This window comes from Anser anser, assembly GCF_964211835.1.
Source record: "Anser anser genome assembly, contig: HAP1_SCAFFOLD_153, whole genome shotgun sequence".
Taxonomy (NCBI): Eukaryota; Metazoa; Chordata; class Aves; order Anseriformes; family Anatidae; genus Anser; species Anser anser.
The window spans coordinates 215,029-235,659 of NW_028153728.1; the positions used below are offsets into that span (position 1 = coordinate 215,029).

Consider the following 20,631-nt stretch of genomic DNA (forward strand, 5'->3'; position numbering starts at 1 on the left):
GTGTTAGGGGTCAGGGTTCTTAGGGCTAAGGCCCAATATTAGGGTGGAAGGCCAAACTAAGGGGGGAGCCCCCCCCAAAATTGAAGGGTCGAAGCCCCAATTTAGGGGAAGAAACGTCAAAATTGTGGGGTCCCCCAAAATTGGGCGGAAGAGCTCTTAATATTGGGGGAAACCCAAAAAAGGAGGGTGGGGGACTCTAAAATTGGGGGGACCCCCCCAAATTGGTTGTGTCCCCCCCCAAATTGGTTGTGTCCCCCCCAAAATTGGTTGTGTCCCCCCCAATTAGGGGAGGAACCCCCAAAATTGGGTGGGCGAACCCCCATATTGGGGGGGCAGAACACTTAAACGGAAGTGTGAAATTCCAGAATTGAATGTGGACCCCCCAGAACAGTCTTCAGGGGTTTAGTGTGGTAAATTTTATCGGGTTAGGGCTGTAAGGGTTTTTAGGGTTAGGGTTTCTAGGGTTTGTTGGGGTAGGGGTTAGGGTTAGATCCGTGGTTGCCATAGCGTTAGGGGTCAAGGTTCTTAGGGGTTAGGCCTAATATTAGGGCGGAAGGCCAAAATAAGAGGGTGGGAGCCCCCCCCAAAATTGAAGGGTTGAAGCCCCAAGTTAGGGGAAGGAACGTCAAAATTGTGGGGTCCCCCAAAATTGGGCGGAAGAACTTTTAATATTAGGGGGGAACCCAAAAAAGGAGGGTGGGGGACTCTACAATCGGTTGTGTCCCCCCCAAATTAGGGGAGGAACCCCCAAAATTGGGTGGGCGAACCCCCATATTGGGGGGGAAGAAGACTTAAATGGAAGTGTGAAATTCCAGAATTGAATGTGGACCCCCCCCAGACCTGGGGAGGAATCCCCAAACTTGGGGGGGACCCCCAAAATTGGGGTTAAAGCCCCAGATCCCGGGGAGCTAAGCCCCAAATTAAGGGAAGGAACCTCAAACATGTGGTGAGAACCCCAACATTGGGGGAAAGAACCTTAATATTAGGGTGGCAGGCCAAGAAAGGATGGTGGGGGCCTCCAAAATTGTGGGGGGCTTGGAACTGGGGGGAATCCCCAAAATGGAGGGTGAACCCCAAAAGGGGGGGGGGCGAAGCACCAAATTAGGGGAAGGAACCCCAAAATTGCGGGGAAGAACTCTGAAATGGAGAGCTGAAAACCCGAAATTGAGGGGAAACCCCCCAAAACGGCGGGAAAACCCTCCATAAACACGAAACCGGTAATGTAACAGAGCAAAAAATGGCGTCCTACGGCACGCTGCGAGGCTCAATTTTCTGGGGAGTGCTGGGAAATGTAGTTCTTGGCCACCGGGTTTCCGGGAGTCCATATTGTTTTCCCAGAGCATGCCGGGAGATGTAGTTCTCGGACACTGGGCTTCCGGGAGGCCATGTTGGTTTCCCATCTTTGCTAGACTCCGGGTGCTCTGGCTTCACAGAGAAACCCCCAAACTGAAAAATGTACCTGCTAATATATTGGGCTCTAAATGTAGCCCTGGGTTAATTGAATAACAATCCCTGGGTAAGACTGAAGTGCAGGAGGGGTTGGCTACGGTTTTAAGAGCCGGTTTGCAGAAAAGGGATTTCCCGTTAAGAAATGGCATATACTGATTGTTCTCTTCCTTGCTCTGCCAAGACCTGAAGCACATCTTGGAAGCCAGGCAGAATCCGTGGAGCCAATGGAGTTCTCAAGCTCGACTTCAGCTTCTTCCCAGCTAGAAGACGCAAGGACACGCCGGCTGAGTTCCACAGGCAACGCGCCCGTATCTGTAGACAAGGATTTAGAGATGCTACTTTGGGAACTCTCAGACGGCATACTGGAAGCCAAGCTCGACTTGGACCCAGGGAAGGATGAGGATGACCTCCTCCTTGAGCTTTCCAAGATGATTGATGATTGAACTGCATAGTCCTATGGTATATTGAAAAAAAAAAAAAAAAAAGAAAGAAAACAACTCTTCTTCTTGTTGGATACCCTGAGGTGATCCTTTTCCTAACTGAGGCTTTGCAATGAGACTTAAAGCACAGTTGGAACTGGTAGAAATTGGCAGGATCTGCACTCAGTTGTCCTAAGTTTTCCTGCTGGTCAGAGTTAAGGTCTTGTGCATGGTTCCGTAACTATAGGTGGCTACCTTTGATATCAAGAGGACAAAGCACTTGTTTCTTTTGGCACAGAAAGATGTCCATCGGCACGCTGTGGTGGCTGTGAATTGACGTAGTGATGGAGCGATGCTCTGAAGGCTTAAACGGAAAGCTTCTTCCTTCCGCCCCCCCTTGGCACAGCTCGATGTTGGGCACATTGTGAAGCCTGGGTGTTCTGATTTCTCGGACAGTTGATACCCAAATCCCGGAGTTACTATGTCAACTCTTGACTTTTATTTGTGTATGCCATTGTTTTGACTGTAATCTTTTCAGATGATGAAGCTGTAGGGGCGGGAGGGAGCAAAATAATTATTCTAGCGTTGTGGACCAAACATGCTGCCAGGAGTGGTGGTGGTGGGGTCAGCCCACCCGGCCTTACTTTCAATTATCAGGGATGATAAAATGGTGTGAAAAGCAGCAGCTCTGCGATACGGCTACGCTACCTCCACTCCCTTCTCTTGTGCTGTACCAAAGTTCCCCCAAGCTTTGGTTGGTGCTTTTTGCTGGTGACAGTAGGACTCCAGGGCGAGTAGTCGGGACTCTCCTGCAGTAACTGGGTCAATTAAGGGTTGGTTTAAGTGCCTCCTGGTTTTTAAAATTGCTCCCCTGAGCTGCTGGCTCTGCTGCCTGCTACAGCAAATGTTCGGGTGCCATCAGCGTCGCACTTGGGCGTGGGCACTGACCCTGCGGAGGAGAGCTGAGACACGCGTGTGTTGTGTACCCTGCCGCCAGTGATCGTTTTCCCCTAGCAGATCTATTTTGAATCATTTCCCTAAATTTTAGAGGAACTTTAGGCTCTTTGTGCTATGATTTGTGAAGCTGTAGGGGCCCTCAGGCATTTGCTGCTGGCAGAGGAAAACCGCTTGTCGAATTTGTTGTAAATACTTTCTGTTTGGACAACAACGCCTGTGTGTGTGTGTGTGTGCGTGTGTGTGTGTGTGTGTGTGTGTGCTTGTGTGTGTGTGTGCGCGTGCGTGCTTTGACGACCCCCTGCGACGCCCCAGCTCCGCGAGGGAAGCTTTGAAGCGGCTCTGGGAAAACCTCTGCGGAAGAAACCGCTGCTGGCGACTTGCGGAAAACGGACTCCACAATCAGTGAGATTGTAAAGTAGGTATGTTTATTCAGCGCTGGGCAGCACGGGAGGTCGTGGGCATGAAGATTGATGACTCTTCCTCATCACCGCTAGTTGACCTCTTGTCTTTGCACAGACTCAGTTGCTCCTTGGCTCTTGTCCACCTGCAGGACCAGTTTCTCCCAGTTTCTTAAGATAGGCTCGCTCTCTTATTAGGAGACTGACCTTGGTAAGGGGCCCAAGGCTTCTTGCTTTAGTTAATTGGCACAATGCACCATAGTTAGCAAAGACACTAAGTAGCATCCTAGTTTAATGCCGTCAGCGCTCTATCTCTACTTGATAAGATTCTCCTAACTCCCTCTCTCACTGGAGCCCACGCAGCCCTCCGTCCTGCCGAAGGACTTCACGGGGACTTCTGCCGGCTCCGGGTGCCCGCACACAGACAGAAATGTCTTTGAGAGAAAACAATCAGGAGGAGGAGAGCTCAGAGACTGCGGCCGGCTTCGGCCACCTTCCCCTCGCTTTCCCTCTCCGTGTTCAAACCGAGCACTGTTCTGCCGTCAACCTTCGCTGCCTCTGCCCGCGGCGCTGGGCTTTCGCGTGTGCCATTGCTCCTCTACATATTTTATCCTTCCTTTTGTAAGGAATGGTCCAGCAATTCGTGTCACTAAGGGATTTGAAGGGTTAACATCGAGGCCCGGGTCTAGGTGATAAGAGAACAAAGGGGTTTTTAGGGAAAAGTGCTGACTACTGCAGGGGATGTTGCTAGAGTTTCTGAAATCCGGCGCAGAGGCTCCCAAACGAGGAGGAAGGGGGAGATGAAGGACAATTGAAGGACAAAAGCCTGGGAGGAAGACAACCAGCATTCAGCCCGAGCAAGCCCCGAGAGACCACCAGAGACTGGTACGCAGGCGCCCCTGGGAGGGGTTTCGGATTCCGGAAACCAATTCTAATAACCCTGCCTCTTCTCGAAGTAGTAATGAATATGTATTAGCCTGGGAGCATCAAAACCAGCCGCCTTACGTAACAGGTGTGCGTCCTGGGGGAGCAGAGACTCCCGGCGCACCCAGCGCTGCTTGCTTGCCTCTGTTCGTTTAATAAATTGTAAACTTTGATTGTAATCCTATTTGGATTTATAACAGCCATTTATAACACTTTTTATATTTGTATTTTATTTAAGGCTGTCTTGCCCCCCTCCCCCCCCCAGCCTCGCTGCTCACCAATAAAGCTGGCGCAGGGACTCCTGCCTGCGACCATAGAGACGCGGTCCTCCCGGCCTGCTAGAGCGGCCCCCCACGCTCCTCCAGCATCCCAGCGTCCCTTGTGCGCTCCCGCCCGGCCTCAGGGGCTTCCGGAGGCGGCCCAGCAGGGGCGGCGGGAGCAGCGAGGCGGCGGCAGCCATGGCGTACCGCGGGCAGGACCAGAAGGTGCAGACGGTGATGGTGCAGCCCATCGTAGCCTTCCTGCGGCCGGGGAGCGACGGGGGAGCGGGTGGGGGGCGGCCCGGGCCTCAGGGGTCTCGGCCCGGACCTTGAGGCCTTGTCCCGGGGCCCTGGGGCCTCGTTGCAGGGTTTGAGGCCTTGTCTTGAGGCCTTGTCCCGGGCCTGGAGCTCTTGTCCCCGTGCTGAGCCCTTCACGCAGTGCCCCAGAACCTCATCTTCCGCTACCTGCAGAGCGTGAGTAGCGCGGGGAGAGGACGGGGAGGGGATGGGGATGGGGATTTGGAGGGGGTGGGGGGAGCGGGGAGGGTCCGGGGATCTCCCTCGCTGAGTTTTCGGCTCCCACCCGTTGCTCGGGGCAGGTTTGTGGGGAATGGAGAGCTGTGCGGCGTGGTGGTGGGTACAAGGAGCTGCTGCGCAGCCCGGCGTTTCCCCCTCGTGTTAACGGGAGTGGGATCGTGCAGCCGGGCGTGCAGGAGTGTTCCCTTGTGACTGGAAACGTGTCCTTCAGCAAACGTGTAGTATTCACCCAGTCATATAAGACTCTAAAATGTCAGACTGTTAATTGAAACTGCCCCTGAGAGTTGCTCCTTGGAGTTTTTGGGAGCTCTAGCGGCTATGGTTAGCGGGTATTTCTGAACACACGAGAGAGAACAAAACTGCTCGCGGTGTTTGTGTTCCAATTTACTCTCCTCCTTCGTTCTGCAGAGCTCGAGGATCCAGGTGTGGCTGAGCAAGTGAACGTGCGGATAGAAGGCTGCATCATCGTGAGTGTCAGCACGACCCCACGTTACATCGTTAGTTTGTTTTCCCTCATTCACAATCCTATTTTTTCTTGTCAAGAAAAACTAGCCCAAGGGAAAAAAGAAATCGTGCTTCTCTAACAATTAGTCTTCGTTGTCCAGCCTGGGTCAGCACAGCTGACGATGGTTCGTGTTGTTGCTGAACTAATTGCCACTGTTGCCGATTTCTAGGGCTTTGACGAGTACGTGAATTTGGCGCTGGACGACGCAGAGGAGATTCACTCCAAGGCAAAATCAAGGAAACAGCTGGGTGTGTCGTGTGTCTGTGCAACCCGAGTGACGCGCGGTCTGAAACCTGCCCGGGTGAGCCTTCTAGGTAGCAGCACTGAGACGTACCAACCGTGTGACGAGCCTTGCTGTTGAAGTTCAGTGAGCAATTCCTGGCTACATCTCTGTCCCTGATGATTTTTGAGCTGCTGATTTTGCTGGATGAAGGAGAATCTGTCCCTGCCTGAGACCAGTTCTGGTCTTTGAAACGTGTAATACCAGGCGGCCTGCACTCTGCATGATGGGCAAAACCCTGCTCAACCACACAAAACACTTTCTGAAAACACGAGATTATTCTCAGGTTCTGGGCTCTCTCTAATCCCCTCTTTCCCTTCTCTGTGCTGCAGGCTGGATCGTGTTAAAAGGGGACAACATCACTCTTCTACAGAGCGTTTCTAAGTAGAATTTGCCATCCTTAGAACAAAGGTGGCTGCCGTGCTGCGGAGTGACTGAGTGCCAGGGGAACGCGGCCCACTGGTAGATAGGAAGTTATTTGTAACTGGGGTTGCATGCTGAGGTCAAAAGTCTTTCCTTTGTGGGAGCGAGTTGTTTGTAGCTTGAAACAATACGTGATGTATTTCACAAATAGCCATTTTTCACATTAACTGTAAATGTAAACCACAAATCTGCCTGTTTTCAGTCTCTTCCTTCTGTGAATGGAGAAGGAGGAGAAATATAGAAGCGTGGGCTTTTCTTTTTGCTGTGGATCTGATAAGTTTCGATAACGCTATGTGCTTTCTTGACCATTACATCTGCGTTATGTGGCCAGGGTGGACTCGTTCAGGGCACGGAAGCCCCACACAGTCCTTGAGCTAGCAGGGTGCTAAGGAGGGTGTTGGAGATTTTGCATACAATTGCAGCCCTTTGTTGCTGCAGTGACAGGTTCCTCAGATTCTTTCTAAACAGGGTTTAGCTTGTTGAGAATCTTTTTGGGAGTGTTTATTGTGGATCAGTCAGTAAAAGTATCTTAGTGGGCCCGTGAGGGATTTGGGGCTGTGGTGCAGTAACCCAGTGTTTACAAGTGTTACTGCTATGCATGCTTGTCCAATAACGTCTCCAGATCAGAGAGTGAGAGCGGGCAACTGGTTTGGATTAAATCTGTCACTTCTTGCTGCTTTGGACAGAGCCTGTAGATTAAACCCTTGTGCTGTTCAATAAGCTGGGGTATCAGATGTGTCGGTTGGGTTTTTATCATTTGATTTATTTTTTTTATCCGTTTGGAGATCTGTCTTTTCTATTTAAGTTTCCCCAAGAGAGCTGAGTTGCTTGATGCATCGACCAAAGAGAAGTTCCCCGGCTGACTTGGGACAGCCAGTCCCCTCGTTTTTCTGATCACAAAAAAAAAAAAAAAAAAAAGAAAAAGAAAAAAATCGAAGAAGAAAAATTTTGACTGTAACTGTAACTCAGAAACTAAGATTACCTAAATGGAGAGAAATGAATTTTGATGCACAGGCTGTGCTAGAAATCTGTTAATCAGCATTCAGTTTTTCAAAACTTCAATTTGTGTATCATCATCATGAAAATTAATAAATTCAAGGTGGGAGATCCTTTCCTGAAAGGGAAGGACAGAAATACGAGTCTTGCTGTGGGGCCTACCCAGCGCAGTTCTGCCATTCCGAGAAGTAATACGTCAGGAGTGTCACAGCAGACGTTCCCAGGAAGAAACCTTTGAGGGGCAGCGTGACACACTTGATTGGCTAAAGCAGCTTCAGCTGGACAGCCTGCTGCCGGGATGGGTAATTCTAAGTTGTGTTCAAGTTGCTGAGTTCCTTTCAGCATGTAGTAAAGATGTAACGTGCCGATGTCGTTTGGGAACAGGAGGCATTACGTGTCACCAGCAGTGGGCACGTAGGGAACAAAACAGTATCTTACGAGGTCCTCCACATCTGCCTTTCATTTTGTCCTTGGTTTGCCAGCTGGAGCTTTCAGGAGGTGAGGAAGGAGGCTGTCCCAGTGAATAGTTCAGGTGTTGCAGGGTATTTGTGATGCAGTGCTTGTAAAATTTACCTGCCCGCATCTCCTGTTACAGGCAGCCCCCCGTGGGCCCTGTGAGATGGGGAGCTGCTGCCCGGGGTTAGGCCCAAGGTGCCCTGTCAGGCCCAGGGCCGCCCTTCCCCTTCCCCTCGCCCTGCCCTTCCCTCCCGCTCCTCAGCCCTTGCTCAGGCCTTTTGGGCCGTCTGGCCGTCCGTCTGTCCATCCATCCGGCCGTCTGGCCGTCCATCTGGCCCTGTGTCCCTCCATCCCACCGCCCTGCCCCGTCCCTGCCGTCTCCCTAGGGAAGCAAAGAGTCCCTGGGCTGCCTTCAGGGGGGAGGTTCTGCTCAGGAAATTAAAGCTTCCCCCTTAACGGGCGCCTTGCGAGTTATTTTGAGTTCCAACCTTCTGCCTTCCTTTCGTAGCAGTGCCTCTGAGGGGTGCGCTGTAAGGTAGCCGTCATCTGGCGCGCTGCTCCTGCGTTTCCCAAAGGAACTGCCTTCGGGATCTGACTAACTCTGGATGCACGCGGTTGTCACCTTAATTTCTCCGTTAGTTTGCTGAAAACAACCCGCTTGGGTGACCTTTGTGTTTGTTTCTTCAAACTTGGATCGAGGAGGTCTCTGTTTCCTTATGTTGATGTTCACGACGAAAGTGCAGAAGGGATGCTTACTGTTGCCCGGGTCAGTCCTGTTGCCAGGATGGGAATGTTTAGCCTACCGGCCCTCTGGTGCTGTTAGGCTGCACTCGGAGTGTGAGCTCTGGGCCTTATTTGGAAAAGACTGCGTTATTTGAGTGTACAAACCCGAGATATTCTGCGGATAGGTGATTCTCAAACCACGTCAGAACCACCGCTGTGACGTGTGCTGGAGTCGGACGCGCGTTTGACTGATCAGGCGGAGCAGGTGAATTGAATTTGTTGCTGGATGGCGAGGTGTTCTGGGGGAAGAGCTAGTCTAAGGAAAACTTCCTCTTACTGCCCCTTCCCATCTCAAATGGCCACTGCCTGGGGAAATTGCTTCTTTATGACATTAACTACAACGTTACAGTGAGGATGAGGAATCATCATTACTCCCATAGTTATTTGCTGCCAGGCCGCAGCGTTGATTTCAGAGATTTAAAAAAAAAAACAACAGGAAAAAGAAAGGAAGTATGTATTCTTTCACATACTCTCTTTTCCCTGAGAGTAAATGTTGTAGCTTCAGCAGTACCCTTCCTCTGGAAACGATTCCCAGTGCCTGCTCAGACACTGGGGAGTAAAATGACAGAACAATGGAGGAGAGCCACCCGATATAAAGAAAGGAAAAAAGGGGTTATGGATGAAGGGAAAGCAACTACATAAAAAATTGGTGCTATCTAAAAATTGGTTAACGGTTTGGGACCTGCAGGTGCTGCCTACACGTGCGTGTGTTGCAGTCGTGCCTGTTGCCACTGCGCAAAATGGAGAGAGCTTCTTTGTCGAATGCAGCATGTTAAAGAATGCGCCATTGCCTGGAAGAAATGCACGGCCTTCCCTCGTGTGGGACTTCTTCCCCATTGATCTGTGGTTTACCTGAAGGTTTACCATAACCTACATAAGTTTCAAAAGCAAGCAAGCAACCAACCAAAAAACAACACCAACATTAAAGAGTGGCAAGGCAGATGCTCATCTGGGGACTCTGACTCATCGGTGACATCACCAAGCAAAGCATTGTGAGCGCTTCGGGTCGGGGCTGCTGTGGCGAGCCTCGCAGCCGGGAGGGAGAGCGGGTACGGTTCGCCTCTGGCGGGTCTGTGTCAGCCCTCTGCCCTGGTGGCTTCGTTAGCAGTGAGAGTTTGACTGCTGTGTTCCCAGCTTTCGCTTCTGCACCGACCGTGTGGCAGAGCCCGCAAGCTGCTTCCTCAGCTGGAAGAGGAAGAGGAGTGACCTCAACTGTGCCGAGGTAAAGCAGAACCGTTGAAAAGATTTGTCAAAGATGCGGCTGGTACCAGCGCAGCCGCTGCAGCTGCAGCAGGTCCTGGAGCATTGGAGAAGATAGAGAGGGGTTTCTTCGTGAAAAGAATGCTGTGAAAGTGTTTTCACGCCAGAAATTAGGAGAAGCGCCTCTGTTGTTTGGATATCCTCTATTGACCTGGCACACGGGCATTACAGCATACCTGGCACACTCTTTGTATTGTTTGTAAAAGAAAAAAAAAAAAAAGTGTTTTAGGGCAGGCCAAAAACCTGCCTTGGCACTTCCACATCGCAGCAGTGCTTGCAGGCTGTGCATCCTGGATGCCAGGCAAGGATCTAAATCCGATGGTGCTGTTGGTAACGTGAAGTTCAGGAAGCACTTCTGGGTTTTTCTGCTCTTCCATGTGAATTTTTGCCCTGTGAAGGTGGTGTACTGAGCTCTTTTCTTACCAACAAATAGGTTTAAAAGCAGTTACAGCAAGGATGAGCTGTGTTAGCAGGAGGCTCTTCTGTGCTTTGACCATGGGAAGATGAATGGTTTACCTATGCACCGTTAAATATAATTTGACACCTAGCACACAACACTTGCAGCCTGTGGGGTGCTTTAACAAGCAGGTAAATCAGCGGAGACTGTTTTGCAGCAAGGCTGATGCTGGGTGATTAAAAAGCAGGGTCACAACAAGGAGAAAAAAAAAAAAAAAAAGCTTTGGAGATCTTTTTTAAAATGAGACTGCTTTTTATGGCATTTAGGGCTGTGAGGTATCCTTGGTTTTTGCTTTCTTCCCATTCCTTAGACCAGATCCATTCATATCCTGAACAGCGTTCTGGGTCTGTTCAGGAAAATGGAAGGCAACAAGCAAAATGATGAGCTCCTTGGGCATTCAAAAGAGCTCAGTCTGGGAAAGATTTCAAGTCCAACTTCCATGCTAAGGAGCACCAGTAATTTTTAGAAGTAGATGCAGAGGAATCTGCATGGCACTAAGTGTGTTTCTGAAGGTGCTAAAGGTCAGAAGTGACGATTCCTCTCAATACTAAAGAAGAGAAGGAAACCTTGCACTTAACTACTGTTTTTATTCCCTTTGTCAAGCAGTCAAAACCAACAACTAATACGGGAACCCAACTTTTCCCCTCTTTACTTTAGATTTGGGAAAATTCCCTGCCAAAATAATACTTCCTGGAAAATTCACTAGTGTTTGTGTGAGTAAAAGGTTCCAACCTTTTATTATTAATTTGTAAGAACTATTTCATCCGCTTTTGTCCAGAAGAGTCAGAAATAATTTGCACAGAAATGTGCAGCATTTTAATGAAAGGCTTCAGAATCACTCTAATTTGAACTTTATCTGGTCTGGTTGCAGGTTTTATGACATTTAGTGTCTTAAAAAAAAATCAAAATATCTGACTTCACATCAGAAAAAAAAAAACCTGCTTGTGGCTAAATAAAATCTGTTGCAGCTCTGGTCATTGAAAAATCATTGGCTGTTAAATTGGACCTAAGTCATCTTTTCTAACCTTTCATGATCTTGCAGCAATGGATGATGATGGATATATGGATTAGGGAACAGCACGTGATGGCAAACCTGTGGTATTTGCTACAGCGCAGAAAGAAAACAAATTGCTTCCAAAAAATCAAACTAATTCAAAATTCTTGGTATCATGCAGCCATGCCACTGGCAAAGTGAGCATTGCCCTGCCTCTCAAAGCTTGCTGTATCCTTGATCTGCTGTCTTCCTGCTGTTAATTGATTGCAACTCTACGTGTCTGATCAGGGCTACGAGTTGTTCTCGATATGGATACCATACGACATATACTGTGCACGCTTGTGTGTATAGATATGTTTATCCTGTATGCATGTACATATTTGATCTGGATAGGCTGGAGCGATGGGCTGAGGTCAACTGTATGAAGATCAACAAGGCCAAGTGCCGGGTCCTGCACCTGGGGCGCAACAACCCCAAGCAGAGCTACAGGCTGGGAGATGAGTGGCTGGAAAGCTGCCTGGCCGAGAAGGACCTGGGAGTGTTGGTTGACAGTCGGCTGAATATGAGCCAGCAGTGTGCCCAGGTGGCCAAGAAGGCCAACAGCATCCTGGCCTGTATAAGAAGCAGTGTGGCCAGCAGGTCTAGGGAAGTGATTGTCCCCCTGTACTCGGCTCTGGTGAGGCCGCACCTTGAGTACTGTGTTCAGTTTTGGGCCCCTCGCTACAGGAAGGACATGGACGTGCTCGAGCGAGTCCAGAGAAGGGCGACCAAGCTGGTGAGGGGTCTGGAGAACAAGTCTTACGAGGAGCGGCTGAGGGAGCTGGGCTTGTTCAGCCTGGAGAAGAGGAGGCTCAGGGGCGACCTTATCGCTCTCTACAGTTACCTTAAAGGAGGCTGTAAAGAGGTGGGGGTTGGTCTGTTCTCCTACATGCCTGGTGACAGGACGAGGGGGAATGGGCGAAAGTTGCGACAGGGGAGTTTTAGGTTGGATGTTAGGAAGTACTTCTTTACCGAAAGGGTTATTAAGCATTGGAACGGGCTGCCCAGGGAGGTGGTGGAGTCACCATCCCTGGAGGTCTTTAAAAGACGTTTAGATGTAGAGCTTAGCGATATGGTTTAGTGGAGTACTTAGTGTTAGGTCGGAGGTTGGACTCGATGATCTTGAGGTCTCTTCCAACCTAGAAATCTGTGATACTGTGTGATACATATGTATGCATATTTGTGTGCTGGCCCCCAGATCACTCATGGTATAAAGCATTGGCCTCGAAGGCATACTCATCAAAATATTTGGTAGATCCTCCATTTTTTTCTAGTTCCCTCAAAATGAGAGAGTTTTTACGCGCTCTCTGTGTCAAAAAGGCAAAACTTCTGATTTCCACTGTCGCTCTCGCTAACTTTCTATCACTCACTCCTCGTGTGTGTGTGTCTAAACACATATGTGTGTATGCGTATGCACATTTGTGTATTTCTGTGCACTGGTGTGTTTTTTGCTGTACAGGTAATAAAGACGGGGAAAGGTTTTAGTGTTTTCTTAATAGGTGAAGAAATCTTGAAGACCAGAGATTGGAACATACTGAATTTTGAATTAAAAAAAAAAAAAAAAGTCAAATTTTCTGGCTGTGGAAGATGGAGCCTCATTTTTGCAGCCACTTTGAATCACGAGTTCATCTCTAAATGCACTGGGTTTTTTTGTTTTTGTTTTGTTTTGTGTTTTTTTTTTTTTGGTTTTTATTTTTTGAAGAGCTAACTAACCCTGGCTGTCTCCAGTCTGAGAGAGTGTTCAGATGGACTTGCTTCCTCCATTAGTTATAAGCTGTTTAAAAGCACATCCTATGTTTGAATTGTGGATGAGAGGCTCCCTTGGCAAAGTGAGGAGGCAAATTCTTCCTACCCCTTTATCATTAATTCACGGATTCAGTGTTGGTTCGGCCTCCAGGAGAAGTTAACTGGAAGTCTTTGAAGATCGATAACTTTGCTGAGGTTGTCCAGGTAGGTGAACTCGAAGACCCACAGTGACTGGAACGTGCTATTTAATGCGTCATACTGCGTTCTGTAGAAGTTACTCGTAGCCATAGTTGATCATTGCCTTGCATGTATGATCAGGTGGTTTTTGAAGAAGTGACTCCCTTTTCAGGCTTCCGGATGTGCTCCAAGGCATATTATTGAGGACGTGGAAGAGAACACTTGCTGACAAAGCTCCTGGCAGCTTTACAGAACTTTAGTTTAATATTGTGTTAGTTCCCGTAACAGCTGATTTCAAGGCATTGCTCTCCTCAAGAGACTAATTTGATGAACAGAAGAAAGCTGGAAAAATGCTTGTTACTCATTATTTTTCACTTGTTGGTACTTTGTTTAGGGTTACTTTTAAAAAGAAGATTTCACTGATCACAAGCCAGTGGAAGACTTTCAGCCCAAGCAAGGGTGAAGACAGCTCTCTCCAAGAGCAGAGGAAGTCCCTGTGGAGAGAACCCGAGCTTGTTATCAGAACTTGTCGGCATGTCTAAACAAGGAGACGATTGCTACTTCTATTTCTATTCTACCTGTACCAAGGTATGGCTGGGTTTCTTTTGCTTTGCTTTGCTTTGTTTTTTTGTTTTTTTTTTTTTTTTTTTTTTTTCATTTTTTTCAGGAAGGGGTAGAGTAGGAGGAGGAGGCACACTGGTCTTTGGTTAATGTGATAACCAGATAGATTCTGAATTCAATCGTAGCAACCTGAGGCAGTAGCATGGACGTTTTTGAGGCTGTACTATATTTTCCTTGTTGGTTTCCTTTTGGTTACAGGGAGACAACTGTTCCTTCCGCCACTGTGAAGCTGCTCTGGGGAACGAGACAGTCTGCACGCTGTGGCAGGAGGGTCGTTGTTTCAGGAATGTCTGCCGATTCAGACACATGGAAATCGATGTGAGTGCCTAAAGATGTGTTCTCAAAATAAATCAACAAAAGCATTTTTCAGTGCTGTAGGTGTGCTGATTGTGCTTTTGCAGGACAGAGTCCTTTGCTTTGGAATTACACTGGTTTCTGTTAGCAGGGGAGGGGGTGGGAGGAAGGAGAGGGAAATAAAATCAATGCCTTAGGTATGTCTTAGCAAGATTTTCTTTTATTAGACGCCGACAGTATTTTCTCAACAGATGCAGAATAACCGCTAACTAGACTGCTAAAAGCTGCTGGAGCAGGGGGGTAATAAACAGGCTGTACTAGCCTCCTGAGAGCAGGCTTGATAATGATCTATCAGGTCTCTTGTGTCCCGGAGTCCTTCAGATAATGCTGTTCTAGCTGCCTGGGCTAGGAAGCAGTGGGGAAAGTTAAAGGTGCAGAAGAACGAAGTCTCCGAGAAGTAGTTCTGGATAGAGTTAACGTAGGCAATTTAAGATGTTCTTTTTCCCTCTGAATAATCCTAGTATAATCCTGGGTGTATTAGTTTAACCCACCCTAAACTGATGTCTGAGAGTGCCTGTCTTCTCAAACTGAATGATGACAAGGCTAAACGTGCATAGTGGTTACAGCTTCTGCAAACTTTGTGAATATGCCCGGAAATACTATACTTCCGTGATAAACTGACCTTTGGAATGATGTTTCAGCACTGTATTGTGACAGCCCTATCGCTGTCGTGACCTGGAACTGTGCATCTCTTTGCAAACCTTAGGTGCATGTTATCACGAGCTTGTCTTTCTTTCTGTCTTCAGAAAAAGCGCGCTGAGATTCCCTGCTACTGGCAGAAGCAGCCAGTAGGCTGTCAGAAAGCCAACTGTGCTTTTCATCACGCAAAGGGACGTTACATCGATGGCGTCTTCTTACCACCAAGCAAGAGTGAGTTTAGGTCCTTTTTCTTTAAGTATTGAAGAATTAATTTTGCATATTACTTAGTGGGTGCCAATAGTGTAGGAGACATCAGGTAACCGTTCATTTGTGAGTGCAGGAAAAGGTCTGCAGTCCTAGGTGGTCAGCTAAACCGAGTGTACTGCTGCTGTACTGCTGGTATTTGTTTTCTGCTTTCATGCTCAGCTTCTCTCTGCTTTGTGTGATATTTGCCTTGCAGTTTGCTTTCTGTTGTTTCGTCTTCTGCTGGGTGGCAGGGAGATGTGTTGTTGTTTGAAGGCAAGTCATTGTTCACGGTGTAAACAGTGGCGGGATGGGCAAAAGGAGATGCTGCATTCATTGCCTGTGCAGGTTATCTGCCTTAGCTACCATCTTCGTGCATTGTGGTCAAAGTTTTAAACTGCCATATTACTGATGATCCTCCTCTTCCTCTAGCTACACTGCCAAGTCCGCCTGAGTCCGCGGACGATGATTTGAAAGTGGCTCAGATGTCACTGCAGCAAAACAAACTTTCTGTCCAGTCCAATCCCTCTCCATAGCTAAGGCGGGTGATGAAAGTGGAAAACTCGGAAAATGTCCCAAGCCCTACACACCCTCCAGTTGTAATCAATGCTGCAGATGATGATGAAGATGATGATGGTGAGCATGGTTTGGTTCCTGGAAGGAATTTGTGCTGTAAATGATTGTGTAAGTCTTTGGTTCTTGGAAGGAATTTGTGCTGTAAATGAATGTATAAATCACAGATGACCTGAGGTCTGACTAGCGATAGGGCAGGCAGTCCGCTCAGGTCACTGGTGGCTTTGTCTGGCAGTCAGTGGACAGAACCTGAAATGTTGGAGGAAAGCTTAGAACCACTCTTGGCTTTAGCTGGTCTGTTGTGTAAAGCTCTATGTGAAACTAGGAAGGAAATTCCTTTTTTTTTGTCTGAAGAGTAATATGTCGTGTAGTAGTTAAAGCTGCAGAGAGAATCTAGAGTCCTAGATGTTTTGTCCTAGGGTAGTCTACTTACGAGTTCATCAGGTCAGTGTAGCTGTATTAAAAAAAAAAAAAAAAACAAAAAAAACCCAACTTTTTTATAGGAACCATGGACTGAAGTGTCATTGCATGAGCTACATAATCACGAACAATCTGGCCTATGCATAACTGAATAGATTTTTCCCCTTCAGACCAGCTTTCTGCAGAAGGAGAAGAAACTAAAACTCCCGTCCAGCAACCAGCTGAGGAAGGCCAAAATGGATTACGGATGATTTCCACTCGGAAAGCCAGTGCTACTACTGCTAAACAAGGTATTCCAGCACCTGTAGTAGGATAAATCGGCAGGATAACTTGACAATTAACTCAAAAGCAATGTGGCGTAAAAACACAACAGAATGTAGGGGTGCTGAATGGACTCGGTTATTTCCATGATCTCATTTCTCCCTGATACCATCATGTGCCCATTGGGTCAGAAAGTTGAACTGCTTTTCTTTCCTTTTGGAGAACAAAACAGGGTCACAGCATGGAGTTTAAATGGCTGCACGTGCAGCCTGGCAACCACTGTTGAAAGCCATATCTAACGATAGAGGGATCTAATATCACGTAAATGGATTAAAATTAAAACTACAGTTTTTACCCTGAAGGGTGAAAGGAGGGGCAAAATGCCATTGATTCTATGGTTGTTTCACTTGTGAGGAGTGTTGACAGGCTTTATTCTAAATACTTCTGAAAGTTCCTGAGCACTAAGAAGCCTGAGGATCTGTGGTCCTCAGTGAGTGCCTCTAAGCCTTAGTCTCATTAACTGTTTTCTGTTTTCAGAGGACGGTCTGAATTTTGGAATAAAAACACTTGAAGAAATCAAATTGCAGAAAATGAAGGAAAAAACTAAGAGACACGGTGGTGAGTTAATATTCCCTGCTTCCTTACCCGGTTCACCTTCATCCTGTGTGATGATTTTTCTTTCAAAAAAAACCTCTTCCAGTAATACCGGGTAGCTGGCTATGCTTTGGTGAATCCAACTATTTTGCCAAAGAAGTGAAATTTGATTGGCTTCAGAATGGCAGGTGATGGTGGCTGGGAGCTGCTTGAGGGATAGACTTCCATGTTTAGCTGGGGGCATCGAGCAACCTGATTCTCAGCCAGCTGGTATTCTAGATGGGAATTCCAAGGGCAACCAGAGGCAAACTAGTCACCTCTCTTATTTGCATGCTCTGGTCACTGTATGTTTGACAGTAATGAATAATTAAAGTTTTTTGTTCTTCGTGATAGTTTTTTCTGTTTGGTAAACTTCCTTATGTTTTGCTTGCTCTGAGCAGAAGGTCCTTCAAGATCTTCTCTTCCTCCCGTCGATTCTATGATTTTTCCTGCTCCGGAAAAGGAAAATGTCCGGACAGTGGTGAGAACTGTGACACTGTCTACAGAGGAAGGTAATAATTCATGCTTTTGTTTTGATTTCATTACTCCTAAACTGGAAGGTTAAGCAAGAAGGAAGGCAATTCACCCCTGTTAGCCTCCTGGTGCTGCCGCCTTCTGTTCAAAACATGCTTTTATGCTGAAAGTCCCTGGTTGTACTGGAAAGCTTTGGTGCTCAGGTTAAGTGCAGTAGCAGGAGAAAGAAAAAAATGTGTCAGCATGCAAATAGGGGGATAACTGAAAAACAGGAGAGTAACGAGAAGAAAGAGCTCTAGAGGACAGTGCTATGTAAGAAGCAATTTCTGAAGCTTTAAAGAGGCTGACAGTGGCACGTGTGGACAGTAGTGCGATAGGAGTCTGTGTATAAATTATATTGTTTAGAGTTGTGCAAATTCCTTTGAAAGGGAAAGAAGTGAAGAAGTACTTCTACCCATAGACATTCACCTTAGAAAGGAATATTTCTCAGCATTTGTACCTAATAATATTCTGCTTGCTTATGCAGCTCTGTTCTGCACAAAGTATAGCTGTCAAGCAGACTCAGATTCATTCTCGACTACATTCAGCTGGAATTTGAGGCAAACACTGAGACTATGGATACTTTTTCTAAGTTAATTATAGTTGAAATATGAGTTTGTGTGGTTTAGCTGTCAAAACAGTGCCTTGCTGGGTTTTTTTTGGACATGGGCTAACAGTATACTATTTCTATTGGCTACTGGTTTCTATGAAATAGAAAAATTTTACTTTTGTTTTAGGGGAGGAACCTGTGGTTCGACTAGATCTTGCTGAGAAACAAGGAAAACGGAAAGCCTCCGTGGGTAAGAACTTTTTATGAGCTGTTATTTAGGTGCCGCCTTCTCTATATGACTGCATTGAAGAGTATTTTTGACGTATGAGAGGAAAATGCGTTGCAGTGGAGATCTGTGTTGACTGCAGAAATGGCAAAAAAACCATTTAGCAGCTGAAAGGCAATTTTATGAAAATATGCTTGAAAAATAGAAGCTTGTGGTTGACTGTTCTCAAATCTTCCTGCAAAGAAATGTTCTTAAAATATTCCTTGTTTTCTCTGTCTGAAGCTGATGTAAGCGCCCTTCCGGTGAAGCGCAGCCTTGCTGAAAGGCTGGGGAAGAAGGTGGAGGTTCCGGGAAATGCTGACAAAGCACCAAAGAGAGGTACAGCTACTAAACAGGCATCTGGATGTGATTCACGGGTTTTGTAGTTAGGCTTTCTGTTTGTCCTTTTCCTGCGATGTTTCTTTTTGCATGTTGGCTGAGGTCTTAATCACCGGGATTCAAAGTTACCTTTCCTGCCTTGTTTTTGAATGTGAACACAAAGTTGACGTTTATGCAGCCTCCCTAATTTGGTCTTTTTCTGTTTTGCAGTTCAAGTTCCCAAGTCTGTGAAGGAGAGGCTAGGATTACCTTCTCAACGGACTAGTACTGCGAAAGGTAACAACTGGCTATTAAATATACTTTCTCCTTCTTCCTTTCCGTGAACTTAGACCGTTTTCATACAGCCCTAAAAAGGAATTCAAATGAAAACAAAGAACTGATTCCTCTTGCTCGAGTGCTGAAGCTCTTCTGACAGCCACTATCAGAAATCTGGCTCTAGGTGTGTGTTTATTTTCCGCTTGTGCCTTGTCAAGGTTTTAAGCTGCTTCTGTGAACCATCATATACAATTAGAATAGAGCCACTGCCGGGAGCAGGAATTTGAAATGCAGTCTGAAAAAGTAATCAAGTAAACTAGCATTTCTGTGTAGCAACTCTCTCTGGATAGGGCTGGTCTTCAAAATACAACAAGTGGCTCAGAGGAGGAGGAGAATGTTAGGCTATTGTCCTAAGATGCGTTATTGGGAACGCTCAGGCTTAGTTTTCCTTAGTACTGTGACAAATTTTGGAGACTTAAACTATTGTTGGACTCTCTTTAAATGTTGGCGCTTCTCATTTCTTGATGATGACAGGGAAGGCTGCTAAGCCAAAGGGAGAGGTCCATGTGAAAACACTGGAGGAAATCCGTCGTGAGAGAGCTCTTCAGAGACGAGAATGTCAAGCCAAAGCCCAGGCTGAATGGCATGGTAAAACCAAAGATCCCAGCGCAGGGGCAAAAATTGAGGGTGAGCCCAAGAAGCAGAGCGTGCTCACTCTTTCCGGGCCCAGCAAAGTGCAGTCGAAGGAGCCGGCAGGTAAAGCCAAGCCAGAAGGAGAAGTGCGTGTTAAAACCCTGGAAGAAATAAAGCGCGAGAAAGCTCTGCGGATGCAGCAGAGTGGAGAAAATGTGCCAGCTCCCCCAGCACAACCTGGACCTGCCCCAGCCGGGCAGAAATCGTTATGGAACACAAAGCTATCAGGTAATAAGATGCTTTAATACCTGCCCCGGTGAGGTGCTTCCCATATTGAGCAAGTTCCGTTTGCTCAGGATCTGCTTTGCTTTTTCCTTCAATGCAGAGGATAAAAGAGTTTAAGGCTGCAAAGTTCAAAGGCAAAGAAGGGCCAGAACATGCAACCATGTCTGTTTTCGTTAATTACGTGATGGTATTCTGTATTTCCCACTAGAAAATTAACACATTGAGGGGCTTTTTAGTCTAATTTTGGTATTCTGTTTTTTTCTGCCATCTGTTTATGGTATGAAGTCCTCCCTGCGTTGAGTTCAAGTTCACCTTCCTCTTTGGCATGTGTTGCTTAACTTGACACGTGTATGTGTTTGTAAAGCATGCTTCAGCGTCTTAATGTGGGGGGCCAGTTTCTGTCAAAAATGACAGAGGATCAAAGGCCTCGTTGTTAAGATTATATCAACTTTGTAAAATGAGATTGTGTGAGGGAGATAAGGAGGGCTTAAAGGCTGCATGCACTGCACATTGTAGCCTTTCTCTCTGTCTCATGGGACACGAGGAAATAAACACACAAAGAAAACAAGTACCCAGCTTTCTTTCGTTTCTTCTCCTGCCAGCCAGATGTTAGGTCAGGAATGGGAGACTAGAATATGACTCTACAAATTTGGATTTTGTAGAACAACTTAATAGATTTTGTGGGACATCACTGCAGGGGAGAGGAAGCTGGTACAACAGTTGCATACACTCTCTTGTCTTACTATACCTGCTGCTTTTCCTTTCCTAGAGGGAGCAAGACTTTAAATACAAAAGCTGTCAACATTTGTGAATCTTACTAGACTTCATACAACGTCTTAGAGTATTGCTTGCACTTGGGATCGCTCTGTGTCTGAGTTTCCCTCGTCCTGGATTATGATTTACTGTAGCTATTCAGTTCCTTTGTTCCTTTGTATGGATTGTTGGTAGACGGAGTTTACTATGTGGAAGATATTGCTGAGAATCCAG

At 47.0% G+C, this 20,631-nt stretch overlaps 1 pseudogene across 1 annotated transcript; it reads left to right on the forward strand.

Annotated features, from left to right (window-relative positions):
- The first annotated feature begins 13,428 nt into the window (after nucleotides 1-13,428).
- LOC310890958 (zinc finger CCCH domain-containing protein 11A-like) lies at nucleotides 13,429-19,664 on the forward strand (annotated as a pseudogene). Its single transcript has 11 exons — nucleotides 13,429-13,648; nucleotides 13,880-13,999; nucleotides 14,782-14,905; nucleotides 15,350-15,553; nucleotides 16,081-16,200; nucleotides 16,709-16,789; nucleotides 17,206-17,316; nucleotides 18,055-18,117; nucleotides 18,376-18,471; nucleotides 18,682-18,747; nucleotides 19,261-19,664. The product of its transcript is annotated as a zinc finger CCCH domain-containing protein 11A-like (transcript).
- Nucleotides 19,665-20,631: the final 967 nt, after the last annotated feature.